The sequence below is a fragment of the Neodiprion pinetum genome, chromosome 1 (genome assembly GCF_021155775.2).
Source record: "Neodiprion pinetum isolate iyNeoPine1 chromosome 1, iyNeoPine1.2, whole genome shotgun sequence".
Classification (NCBI taxonomy): Eukaryota; Metazoa; Arthropoda; class Insecta; order Hymenoptera; family Diprionidae; genus Neodiprion; species Neodiprion pinetum.
This window is the reverse complement of record NC_060232.1, coordinates 33,493,750-33,508,202: the sequence shown is the minus strand read 5'-3', so window position 1 is coordinate 33,508,202 and position 14,453 is coordinate 33,493,750. Positions and strand designations below refer to the sequence as shown.

Here is a 14,453-nt window from a genome sequence, read left to right as displayed (position 1 = left end):
GAGCCGATAAATTAAGGAGCAATAATCAACGTGGGTGAGCTTGAAAGTGGATGTAATATGCGCCGCTTTCTAGTTACGTTTCATATGGTACGCCTATTAATGTAACGTGTATCCCTGCTTCGGGATTTAATTCCACCCGTTCGGATCAGTGCAGGATTCGTGAAATTGAAAACACGATCACGTGCCGGTGAAACAACCGGTTATACCAAATATTACTCGAGAAGAAAGCAATCGGAATTACAGACGACTCGATTTCGAGAATATATATATGTATATGCACGCGGAGAATTCGGTTCCTGATTGGCCATAACCGATTGTAAATTGGACGCGTAATCGAGACCGACGATCGGTTTAACCGTTCGGTGGCATAATTGACCCTCTAATATCTTAATCGATTTTCAACGGCATCAGCAACGGCACAACGATTCTTCTCGTAATTAATGGATATTACGAGAATAGCTAATCTCCGGTTCGGCAACTGAATTTTATAGAAAAAAAAAACTTAACAAGGAAAGAAAAAATGGAACAACAAAACACAAAACTCACCAGTGAAGCCCGGAGGGTTTCGCATTCTTAGACTATAACATAAGATGGGAAAAATACAAGGGCAGCGCACGGCACGAACCTGCAACAAAAATGAGCAATCTTAATTAAAGCTGAAGTTCCCGGTAATCGGAGCGCGTTTAATTACAGAGTACGATGCAAAATCTTTGGACGAAGGGCGATAAACGCGGCTACAATATGCAGCCCGCATCCGTTTATTATTATACATATACCCCGTGCTCCGGTTCTCCGGAATGGAATTTTATGCAGCTTGAGGGAATAAAATATAAGCATGAAATTAAGTTTGCAAATACTTGAGTGGACGGCGTTTGAGTTAACTGTGTTAGTATGTTAAGGACAGGATTTACACCCTCTCTCGATTCGCGGTGAAAATATTGTCCGTCCCGGATGAATGGTCTCAGACATTTAAAGGAAATGTATATCATGAATTTATGATACGAAAGTATTAGCCGCGGGATGCGCGTCTCATGCAGTAAGACGCACCGCATCCCCGATATCCCAGTAACGAGTATAAACAAGTATCGTCGAGTAACGAGTAACGAGTAACGAGTAACGAGTAACAAGTACAAAAACTAACAACCGGCAAGTATGGTAGGCGGGCATAATAACTACGGGGACACAACATAACGGCTGCACCGCTCCGGCAGCTCGGCTTAATTCATTCAGACGCAGCTGATCGTCGTGGGAACTTGTTGTTTTTAAATCTATCGCATGTATATCCACAGGACACGCCCTGCTGGACTCTCGGCGTGTCCTGCGTGCGGAACATATCCTTGTAAAGTAACTTATGAACGCGCGATCGATATTAAACGGCGCGATTTATAAGCCCCAAGGGGACAGATTGAGCAAAAATGAATTGGAATGAAGATTTGACGCCATATTTATTCATTTATTTATTCATTCAACAGATTACGAGTGTTCAAAAAGTGGACATATTCATGGTGGGATTTTTTTTTTACAAAATTTCGCAAAACCAGTTATGGCATTAGAGGATCGTCGTCGCTTATTAGGTGTCTCTGGAGGTGGAGTAGCTGGAACACCGAAGAGGAAAAGAAAGAGAGAGATTCGACTTGCGAAATTTTCGCGCAAAGCAATAACGAGTATGCGTTACTCCCTCGTTATGCGTTGAAACTAGAGTCTCGAAGTTTAAATTACGCGAGCTAACAAGCCTCCGACAATCGAGACGCGGTGAGATTCTTCCTGCGGGATCATTCGAATCCGCCAGACTGACAATCGGAAATGAGATATTCCCCCGACGATGATTCTGTCGTATTTTTGTCAGCGCTACTTTCTCGCCCGTGGAAGCAATTTCGCCGGGTGCTGAGTTCGTTGACCTAATCGAACGGGGTATGAGTAAAAAGCAATCAAAAACTCTGTTTTTTGAGAGGAGATAAGAGCGTCGAGTATAGTCTGTAATATTTGCCAACTCCGCTATTACAAATTGACTTTCTCGCTAATTACCTGACGCAATTTACGCCTGATTGTCAGCGTAGAAATGGGTGTTATTCGAGTGTCCGGAGGTAGAGATTCATGGGAAGAAAGTGTAAATAGATACTTCTTACGCGGATCTACATAAAGGCGAAGATTCTCCCCGGATTGAAAAACGGGCGTCGCGGATCATTGGCTTCGTATCTTCGTTATAGTCACAATTACTGTAACATTGTTATGGAGCATCAGACGGAGGCGCTAAGAGTGATCGACCTCTTTCAAGCGTCGTTTCACACGTATTTTAAACTGCGGATTCTGTGTATCGGGTAAAATCTGCCCGCGAGTTTGGCCCGAAGACCATTGACCTGGGGCATTTTAATGTCGAGAAAAACCATTGGTCGAACCTTGAAACAAAACCATCCGTAACATGCCGACGAATAACCTGTACGTATAATCGTTCGCCTCTATCTTGGGTGAAAAAAATTTACGACAATAACGATCGAAAGGCCTAAGACAGTCATGAAATTCACCGCAGAGTGAGGAGGAAAAAAATGTAGGCATCGCATCGGCATAAAAACCTTAAAACGTGACTCTGTAATCTGCCGTTTCCTGCGGAGTCTTGGGATCATTTCTAACGGTTTTCAAACTGAACTGCAAGGCACTTAGCTTTCGTTTTACACAAATATACAAACGTCAGGATAACGCTTTGAAGAAATTGTCGGGATACTTATATTCTCGTTAGCGATACTCGCACTCTCACTTACGTATCGAGACTTGATAATTGTGTGAAAATCGACTTGAGTAGGTCGGTTTCGCAACGGAAACTTTATTGTACGCCAACAGCCGTTCATGCATTCGCGTCGAAATCGGTTGCGTCTCGTTCGAAACATTCGAATGTGAATTTTTCTTACTACATTATCGAAAATACCGCAAATCTATGATCTAGGCGTTTTTGGTTATTTTTTTATTTTTTATTCTATTTTACCACGGTGGCAACGAATCTCGACTGAAAACAAAAAATCTTACGAACGTGATTTTATGGAGGACGAATGATTTTACGATCTATGATTCTGCCGCTTCGTTTATTCTTTGTTACTTGTTGTTGTTATTCGTTTCTTCAACATACTCGGTATTTACGCCCATCTCCGAAAGCAAATGGGCGTAGAGTGATGACGAAAGGCGAGATTGCGGAACGAGCAAAGCTTTGAAAGGCAAGAGGAGTTCGTTCCACGGAAGATGTAAGCCTGCCCTTAAGCCTATAATTATATTTTGATTCGAGGGGAATTCCTGCAGGATAAGGGTTTGGCCCGTACCTATCTCCTTCCCGTTTATGCTGCACCGCAAAAAGAAAATTAAAAGTGAAAAACAGCATGCCGTACTTATTTATTAATTTTGCCCGCTCCGAAGCCTTCAAAGATCCGATTTACGAATCGAATTTTAAAGACGCAAAAAGGCAGGCTGCAGCGCTGCGAGGGGAGGAAAGGAAATTATTATTCATTAGAGACTCCGAACTGCGGTTAGAGAACATTCAGTAAATTTGAAGGGAAACTCGTTTTGTTTATGTAATTGATTTTGCTCGTAAAATGAACATAATTCATTAATCACCTTTGCCATTCAAGAATATTGACGTTAATATTTTCTTGAATATTATTTTGGTACTACATTGATGCACATTTACCTCGTTCAATAAATTATTTTTCTTAGTGTAATTAATAATTGAATGATTTTTTTTTTTCAATCACAATTGCGCTTCAGAAATTTGTGAATTAATATGATTCAAGATATTACCGCTGACTGCTTTTCAGACTGTATAAAGAAAAGAGAAAAAAACTTAATGTATTACCAGCAGAAATTCATGAGAATTCTTTGAATAACGATTAAAGATTATATGAAATATGTGACTTGCTTACTTAATTCTTGAACACGAACCAAACGAACATTTCAGGGTACTTAATAAATAAAACTGCTGATTTGATTTAATGGTGCAGGAGTATCGTCATGAATTTTTTATTATTCTTTTTTTTTGTTTTGTCTAATAATGTGTAATGATTCATAGATAACCATTAAATATTTCTCGATGTTCCCAGAATTATAATTAGTTCATATCCAAAATTAAGTTACCGTCTGCATCCGAGAAACGAAAAGATCGATCATTCCCATTTTAAACACACGTTTGAGTAGTTTTTTTTTTTTCTTATATCTCATCCCGGAGTTATTCACGATGTTGAAAAATAATAATATCCGCTTACCCATCCAACGATTAGTAAAGAAAGAGCCGGGCAATTAAATCCACGCCAAATATGGCGTTCGTTTTAATGATAAAAATTGCACATTTTTTGTGTAGCAGAAAAAAAAAACGGATAAGAGAAAAAAAGAAAAGAAGAGAGACGGAGATACGGAGATACCGAGGAATATGGAAAATGAATGGAGAAGAAATATTCTTTTCTTCGTGGGCTAATTATCATGGTAATCAACGACTGCGAACGGCAAGAAAGTGGGACGAGGCTACTGACTTAAGTCGCCTCCACAGCCGTATAAGCTCGCGTACCTTTGCGCACAACGCGCAATACCTACAAACACGCACACACACACACACACACACGCATGCACTGTGCGAAAACCATTCGAACGATCCCGACAAAGACGAGGTAATAATGAAGAGAATAAAATAAAAATTTTCAACGTCCACTCGATTATTTTATTATCATTCGCAAGAATTTCTAATGACAACTGCGAAACACTTACATTCATTATTGATTGGTGTAATTATCTTTTAGTGAATAAAGCTGCCGGAAATTTCAAGCAATTTTACGGGCAGTAATCAGCGGTATTAATGATACTTATCATGCGTCAAACGCATGAATTTGGAATGCGGAATATTGGAAATATCAGCTTCTCCGAATCAACTACCGGCTATAAATCTATGCTGATTGATACACGCGTCGTGACTATTGATTCTATCGACAAGACCCGAGCACATCGATGATATCGAAAATCATTTATAACACATCGCTCGCGATGATCAATCAAACGCATGCCGAATGCAGATGCAGGATATTCTTTAGTATGGAAATCCTCCTAGCCTAGGAGTATAAAAACGAATTTCAAGGATGTCTAAGACGTATAGTTGGCTCGAAAATTTGCTGAAGTAAAAATATGAATGAACCGACGTTAAAAATACCTAACTAAACTTCGTCGAGTTCAATCTAATTGAAAAAATTACTCCCTGCAGTGATGTATAAAATAAAATGTCCAAACACCGAATTTCAACTGTTAATAATCCAATTATTAACACCGAGAAAAAAAATGTACTATCTCAAAAATCGATATAGTTCGTCCAATTTTTATGAACAGCAGCTGAATTTACTTACAAATGAATACGCTAGAAATTGTCTGAAACACAACATTTCTTATTCTTGTTGATTGATAAAAAGAAAAAAATCCGATACGTACCATCTTCCGTTATTATTATTAAAGCCGTTATTACCCAAGTCATAAAGACGTTTCTTTTACATGCCATATATCTACATTACCTTCAGTGTACACTTCGCAAATCCTTTATAGTTGTATCAAATTTTCGTCTCAGCGCTTTTAGGGTCCAACTCTATGACTTATATCCATCCTTAAGTTGTAGTCTCAAGATTACACGAAAATCTGAGCTTTAAGCCGAAGATCGGCAAGCGTTAATATTTAACAGTAGGTTAAATCCTCGTAACGGTAGGTGAATGAAAAAAAAAATTTAAAAAAAAATAAAAAAAAAAAAAAAACAGAAACTCGAAAGGAGAATTCCACGCAAAGTGTAAGGCGATGAAACCGATCGGAGTTTTGAAGCGTTAACAAGCCGCGGAGATACCGCCGATAAGTCAAACCTGCACCGCTGAGCCAGAAGCAGGAATCGTATAACCATACATATACACACGTGTGCATACAGCGCATGTAACGTACGTATGTACAGTTACAGCCGTGAACATCGAGCGCTGCTTCCTGGTTTCATCGCACCTGGACCCGGGTGCTTAAATTTTTACAGTTAATTTTTTTGCACACACTGATCGCGGATTTCTTTCGACTCAAGGCTGCAACTTGCAGCGCGATATGAAGGGACAGTGTGTTACTCGAATGCGGGACGCACGTGGCGTCGGACCCTCCAAGAGAGAGAGAGACGAAAAATGTGCGGAAATGCCACGGGTTAACCGTTAACCTGGTTCAGGTTTTGCAGCCTCGTTCCAGAGTGCAGGTTTACAGTTGCCGATATTCTCTTCAGTTCGAGGAAAGCGCATCGCGATTTTAAGTCTAACTGTACGTATGTGGGTAAAAATTTTGAACGGTTTTAAGCTTTCCGAATATCAGCGGGTTCTTTTTTTTTTTTTTTACGAGACTGAAATTAGCAGCCAAACGTTCTAATGTTTATTCGAATAAAGTAACAAGGTCCGAAAATCACAATTTTGTAAAATATCTTGAATCACCAATACTTTTATTTGTCTATTTTCGAAAAGTTTAACACGTTCGGTTACTAACTCTGGCTGTTAGCTTTAGCTTCATTTTCTTCCTAGCCGATTATGCTAGCTCGTAAATTTAATTCGGAGAGTATAGTCTAATCATGTTTTATCTCGTTATTGCAAATAAAGAATCACGCGAGTATTTCTCAACTCGGCATCAACGTTTGAACTCGTCCAAAATTCATAAACTTTCACATGACGTGTACACGTTACGTTCTTGGTTATTGTTTCACGGTGTGCTCGTAGAGCGCAAGGCTAGAATAAACAGACTGTTGTGTCTGACAATTCCGAGTCTGGTTATTAACATTTAATGGGCATCAGGACCCACTGGGTATAATGGGTATTTATTTCATTCAATGAATTAAAAAGGAGAATTAAAAAAGACTGCAATTACCATTTTTTTTTTTTTTTACTAAAAACAAAAAAAAAACAATAATTTTATCGTAGAAAGTATTTATGCAGTGCAAAGGCGAAAATCTTTCTGTGAGAATATGGCACTTACAGTCCTTTTTTAATTCTCGTCTTCAATAATCGTGACGTTTCATCGACTCGCAATGTCAAGTTGTAAAAACTTTATCCAAAACAGTAAAATCAGACGATGCAACGAGTCGAATATTTCTTGTTCACCGCGCTTTGATTCACCTTCTAAAATCCCTCGAGAGAAAAAAAAAATTCTCTTTAAGATAAGGTCCTCGAAGTGCAGGTTCTCGCGCTAATGGAACTACACACTTTGCTTTACATATGCTTGACTTGAGACCATTTGTGTTCTTGAATACGAGACAAAACGAATATTAATCGATTCGGGAGAAGCAGGCGTTTCTTGAGACACTTGGTTTTTTATTTACTTTTGAAAATTGAAAAAGTCGATAACCACCTGACACCGAAAGTGAAAAAACATCACCGAATCACCAGGCGTGAATCATCGAATCTTGAAACGTCTCGTTCAACGAAATTAATCATATAAGTTCAGGGTTCCGATTGAAACGTACGTCAGCGCCTCGACGTTTTTTCGCTGATTCTCCTTCGCAGAATGCTGCTTTTCTCTATTTTTTTAACATTTTTTTTCCACTCCTTTTTTGTATCTCACGCGTTTACCTCTCGTCGAAATTGTTGTCATTGTTGTTGCAGGTACGAGACGTGAAAGAAATCGACGATCAAGATGCGAGGTGGATATAAAGCTGGCGTGCAAAATAACCGCGAGCCGAATACCCGACCGAATACATCCCGCAGCGGATTACGTACAGGGACCTACGCATCGGCAAAGCGGGGCCCCGAGGCCTTATTTTTTATCCAAAATAAAGATACATGGAATCCGGCGAGGCGCTTACATGCTACTGTGCCAAACGTGGCGTCTGCACGCCTCGAGCCGTATCTCGAAGCTTGAATCAGGGCCTGGTGGGCCCTTGGTTCTCGGGGCCGTCGGGCCCAACACTACAAACAGTGCTTTATCACCTCAACTTGCCGGCCCGTTGTTGAAATTAATAAGCGCCAAGTAGAATCGGTACAACTGAGACAAATTGTACACCATTGTGCCAGCGTTTTGGGCCCCATGAGATTCCCTGCAGAAACCATCAGTCCCATAATGCCTCGGGCATACATGCAACGTCCGCGTCACGCAGTGATCCTGATTAAAGCCTGCATGCAATTTTTACTCGCCGTTGTATAATGTACGACACTTTGACACCGGAATGTGACTTAATGTATCGGGAAAACAAGAAAATAAACTATTTCCACGCGCAAATGATAGAGCAGAGTTTAACCCGAAAAAACATACCATTAACACAGAAAATAAACTTAAAGGCTGTTGAAACCAAGTAGATGATACCGATCATTAGAAATTTCAAAGAAAGAGATTATAACAGTTTGTTCTAATTTGTCTTCTTTCTCTTAATTAAATTCTCTCGAAATCATCTGAAAAATATGTTTTTCACGAAAGTTATGCATTTCCAATCCATTGTAGAATGGTTTCGTACACCATATTTTTCTCTCTCGTTTACAGAATGCGGCTGCAGAAAAAAATCAATCCTGAGGATGATTTCTAAAGAATTCACTTACAGGCATCAATCATTCTCACGAGCAACGATTTGTCAAAACCCGTACAAACAATTCATACCTCTGATATGGAAAGTGAAAAATTCCTACATCGACGTGATTTCTGCAAAAGAATTTATCCGCTCAAGCTTGTTTAGTTAAAATTAATGGTTTCAAACTTGTTTCTGTGAGTCATAATTTCGAGTCGTTCGCAACTGTAAAATCAAATCGATCTCTCAATTTCCAATAATCTTTTATGCCACACCTTCTGTTGGTCATTTTTTTTTTTTCTCGTTCCCGTCTTACAATCTACCCGTAGATTCGAATCCAGGATAACGCGTCGATTTCAATCTTCGGCTCTGAATCCCGTGGGAGGAGTTAGTTAGCCGGTCGGCTCTAATTGCCGGTAATTATTATTTCACGATCCCGATAAGCCGTGGCGCAGTACGTTATCTTCTAAGGTGCAGCGTACGTCCGAACCCCTGTTAATTTTAATCGATCAACGGTAACGGGGAACACGTGTTCGTTATTTCTCTCGTCGAAGGAGCGCAGCGTTGAAGCCTCGGGGACGACGATTGCGGTCCCAGATAATCGCGGACGGGTGGGGCCCAACCGACACTCGACTAGACGTCCCGGGACGTAACGCTGCGGCCTGTGGGCCCAAGGCCCACTCGAAGGGCCTCGAAGACCCGCATCGGGATTAACATAATCGATGCAAACTACCTCCGGTTACGTATCGGCGACGCGATGAGGAGTCTCGAAGCGATACTTTATTGCTGAAAACGACGGGACTACTCATCGTCATTGCGGCAGGTGCATCAGGCATCAAGGACTCCAGGATTAAGTCACCTGCGTAACACGTCCTGTAACGGGGCGGGGTTACAATTTCGAATTTGAAAAGTTCCGAAAGCGACGAGTTCCGAATTTTTTGGTGTTGAAGCTTGATGTAAAAAAATCAAACTTGGATGCTCTTGTTTTCACCAATTTTCTATACTCTCCTTACACGATGTGTACTTGACTCATTGTCAGTCGATCAGGACGAATATTCGCACAGTTACGTCTTCGAGAAATTTTTCTCCTCTTTCTGCATTCGGAATGACTACGCATCAACGTTCGAAACTGCGTATCGGGTATAAATTGTTAGTCAAACGTCGAACGGATTGAGTTATCCCGAAGGATTCTTCGGAGCCGGGAGTTTACTACTTATATGAGGAGCGCTCGACCCTCATCGAAGAAAACCGGAGAACACAAAGCGAATGAGTCTCGTCAAAGAATGGGCGAAGGAGACGTTCGCTTAGCCGCATGCTCGTTCACTCACCCGTTTATGCTGCGCAGGCCAAAGTATAAGGCCGAGACTCCCGTATGTATTTTCTTATATATTTCCAGAAAAGGAAAAGTTCACCGTCTCTTTCTATTCTTGGTAAACTTCACGACGCACTTCGATGCGCATACACAGCAGGTTCAAGTAGCCATTCGCATACGGCGAAGAATAAAACCTCGTCGTTACTTCTTGCTCGGAATCATATCAGATCCATTCCGAGGGTCAGCTTATAGATCTCGGCAAGATCGCGGTTCGCTTGATCTCTACGACCCTTGGAACCACGGACGCGACATTGGCTCGAATTTCGAGTGACGCGACGTGCGCTAATTACGTACCGACTTTCGAAATTGACGATTGAATTGATTTACGAACGAATCCCGTTTGGCCCAGTTTGCGCAACGGTTTAGATCGTGGTTCGACGAGTTTGTCATTCGCTCGGATGAGTAGCGAGGCGGGAGTTTTTGAGTGACGAGCTTGCTGACAGGACGCGGAGACCGAGACGTGGCTTCTGTGCGGGGTAATGGATTTTTCAACGGACGTTGATTGCGAAAGCTGCACGCCTTTCTGCCGGCGTATCTTTGCATCGCGGGGACGGGATTAACTAACCTCTTAATCTAATGACGCGGTTTTGCGACACCCCGCATACATGTAAGTAATAATACACCCAGGTACACAAGTCGCGTCGCGTTTCTTAATAATTATCCAAGTGTCAAAAGAACGACGTTATTATTACATACCTAAGAATACAAGTGTCTTTTTTCTTTCAGGGACAAATTCCTAATTGTCCACGAGTCGCTTCGGTTCACCGTGTCATTATATCTACGTATACCTCTCAACCGCGACAAGACAATGGTGCGAAAAATAATTTGTCATTTTTTACTCGGTTTTGTCAAATTTTGTAAAAAGAAAAAAAAATGCAAACATCCACGTTCTATACTACATGTATACAGAAAGGACGACGCAACGACGATTGCGTCGAACGAATAACCGACGTGCAAGTGAAACTCGTAACTACCGTACCACCTCCTTGAAATAACGGAAGTCTCGTGCGTCGAGTGAAATACAAATTGCAATCGTACCTGTACGAGTTTCAAGTCAAGGCCTCGAAGTACAGGACTGAAAAATGCAGGATCGTTCGTCCTGCGAATAAAACTAAGAAACGAAAAAAGGTCGGCCGATTTCGTGACGGGAAATAATAAATTCAGTCAATTTTTCCCCGTCTGAGAGACTCGGTGAAATTGCGACGTTCACTACCCTTGCATACAAATTGATTAGCATAGATTAGTATGTCTAGTTTATAGTCTGATTCTCCATACAATTTCGCGATATAATCCTCGACATTTTTTTTTTTTTTCTCAAGGAACAAATAGCAATTCGTTTAAAACGACGAGCGACACGAATTTTTTACGAGCTGCAACTTTTTCGCATCCATCAAAGAGGCAGAGCCTCGTGAATACAACCGACCGCGAGTAGCAATTCGTGTGTTTTTGCGGCGTGGGTGAATCGCGTGCTAAATATCAACCATATAGATCCGTAATATTAGCTGACATCGCGCACACTTGTCCAGGTTTTAATTACAATAACGGTCGTATAATTTCACTTTCGACAAAGCTTGTCCGGCAATGCCCTCGTCATGTTTCACCCACGCGACAGCTGTAACAGCTGAGATTATATATAAATTATACGCTTGCGAACGGCCTACGGCTGTGACGAACTTTTACTTGCTTATCTGTGATTTCGGTACGATCGTTGTGAATTGAGAGCGCTTCTCTGATTATTTTTCACCTGTAGAAAAACCCGGAGGGGGGCTACGGTGTGAAAGTTTGAAATTTTGAAATTTTCAGTTGTTATTGTACGTACGTTAATACGACACATTGGCGGGCCAATCGACAATTACTGTCAATTTTAATGATTTATTGGACGGATGCAAATTTGTCGGTAGAATTATATAAACGCCGAGTCACCTCGAGACCGCAATAAGATGATTGTAATTCTATTAGAGTCGCACTTATAGGCTTGAAATCGAAGAAATTAATTTTTTTTCTTTCACGTCAATTATTCCATCACGCGAATTGCACGAGCAGAATTTTTATGTGAAGAAAGAAAGAAGAAGAACAAAAAGAAACTAATTACGCGTCGATATTCATTTAAATTTATTCCAAATGTCAAGGTGTGATTTTTACGCTGGTAAAAAATATGCGAACGAAAAAAAACAAAAAATTATTTCAGTATACTCGCAATTGTATACCGAGAATGAGAAACGTGGTTTTTTCACGTTGCATCAAAGGTGCGGATACATATTCTTTCAAACGTTGCGTTGTTACGACAGCGTATCAGCCACTCAATAAACTCGTATTGTGATCTAATCGAACGAGTAATAAATGAAATATTGTACAAAGATTTTTAGGCTGGATGAAAAGACGTTATGACGCCTTTGACAGGCTCAAGGATATTATATTATACTTATACAAATATCTAATTACACCTCGACTAAGTTCGCGCACTCCGACAGCCAATTGTCGAGAAAAAAAGTGCGAGGTAAAAGAGAAATCGAATCAACGGGAAACCTAATTAAGACCACGAAACGCAAATTGCGGATAAAATACACAGAGAGTAAAAAAAAAAGAATAATAAAAAAAAAAAGAGCCTCAGCCTCGATTCATTACAGATTTTATAGCTTATCCCTAAATCGGATCATTTTGACCTGAATTTTGATGAAATATTTGATAGCTTATATCCATCCATAATGAAGGTTGAGGAAAATTTTGCGGTGTAAAATTAGACGATTATGTTACAACGTTAATGATTGAATAAGTGTAAGCGGTCATAGTGAAAAACGAAAGTTAGATCGGGGAAGCTTCTAATAATTTTCCCTTTCGAAACTCAGCCTCGGGGAGAAAAAAAAAATGGTCTCTAAACAACTGCGCAAAAGTCGAGGATGCGGGTATAACACGTGCCTATGAGCGGGCTGCACGTAGAATCCATTATTGGTCCGAAGAGGGAGCCGCGGGCACGAAGAAGCAACATGCCAATTACGCGTCACCTCACGTCTCCCGAAGGACAACCCTGGGCTGGTCCATGGAAGAGGAGGAGGAGGAGGAGGAACGGGGTTGACTGCACCGGCGTTCGCAAATTGCCGGCTCAGCTCTTCGCCGAGCATATTCCCATAGTCCAAGACTCCGAGAGTATAGAAAGGCCCTCCTTTCCTCTCCGATCTTGAGTCAAAGGTTCCGCGCTCTCTAAAGCAGACTAGAGAGCGATGCTAGGCGCTGCAGAGTTCAGACTGATTGCAAGGGATGGGTGGGAATTTACAGCGGCAGAGAATATATACCCTGGATATGTTTAACCGGCTCCGTGCCGTCCCATTATAACCACGAAGCCAAGGTCCTGCCCCTCTCGCAGGATCGAAGAATTCAGAGGCTAGAGAAACAAAGGGGAAAAAAATTCAGCACGATTTCCGGTTGAACTTTGAACAATTGTGCGCGTCTACCTGCATCTTGCGTTGCGTTGAAATCGTCCCACAAACTCTGAAGACTTTACGACACACGTTGGGATTCGAAATGATAAAGATAAGGAACATGTGCCTGCCAGCATGTATGTCCCAGCTATTGTGTCTGCGAAGTTTTAAACTGTACGTAGAAAAAAAGCGAGGTCAGGGATAAGCGTGTCGTTTTGGAGTGGAAGCTGGGTATTTGCGTTTAGATGAGTCTATTTTTAACGATTATATAAAGCATAGAAGCACAAGTTATTAATGAGGTCGTACATTTTTTTTACAAGCAATCGAATTGCACCGATTTCGTTATAGGTATTATATTCAAGTTAGTAACGTTATCGTAACGATTCATGATGAGGGAAAACCGTTAATTCCTGATTTTGGAACTGTTTGAAATTCGCTAAACCGTAATAAAACGAAAGATACTCATATTTTGCAATCTCAGCTTCTCCAAAACCATTGTAAAAATAAGAAACTAACTTCAATCTCGTTTAGACGTATAATGTGCATTTTAATTTAGCTTGTCTGCTAAATTTACTTCAACTTTGGCTCAATCTAAAAAAACAAAACACGTCACCTAATTATTTTTGACTCAGCGTTACTGTATTCATTCGCATGTATAAATTTTTTCCTTACAAAGACCGAATTGTAAAGGTTGAACACGTGTCGAATTAGCGATATATACGAAAGCGGGAAGATTATTGACCCCAGAGTTCCGTTTCATGTTCAATTCCGGTTTGACAAATGTTCCCGTAGAAAAACCCAAAAATCAAATAAGGTAAAATTTGCGTCAATACTTATCAATCATTATCAACATTACCCGGATTCAGCGGCCCGCGAGCCGAAAAAACTGACGTCTTAAATTGTAATTTCATGTTGTTCGAGATTTATTACGAAATCGTGATACTGCCGAGGATTCGTGCACGCCGCGAGTCGTCGAACTTGGGTCACCGTCTTTGTATACACAACCGATTCGCGTGATTCCGTTGCAATTAAATTGCCGTTTACACAAACATGCACGAACACATCAGGGGGACTCAAAACTGGTCTGTCCGCGATGCCGTTAACTCGAACTCGGTCCCTCGAGTTATTACTCGGCATTTATTTATTTATTTTTCTT

The 14,453-nt window shown here is 40.8% G+C and overlaps 2 protein-coding genes across 3 annotated transcripts in view; one reads left to right on the top strand and one right to left on the bottom strand.

The window, feature by feature from the left end:
• Window positions 1-14,453, top strand: part of LOC124224827 (trypsin-1-like) — a 96,710-nt gene that overhangs the window by 15,013 nt on the left and 67,244 nt on the right. The window contains exon 2 of one of the 2 annotated variants that reach the window (XR_011177172.1): window positions 7,617-7,686. The exons of the other annotated variant lie outside the window; for it this stretch is intronic. The gene's annotated coding sequence lies outside the window, so the exon portion shown is untranslated. Of the gene's footprint in view, window positions 1-7,616; window positions 7,687-14,453 lie in introns of those variants that run through there. 2 annotated transcript variants of the gene reach the window in all.
• LOC124210627 (uncharacterized) overlaps window positions 1-14,453 on the bottom strand; it is a 107,900-nt gene that overhangs the window by 40,239 nt on the left and 53,208 nt on the right. The window lies entirely within an intron of this gene.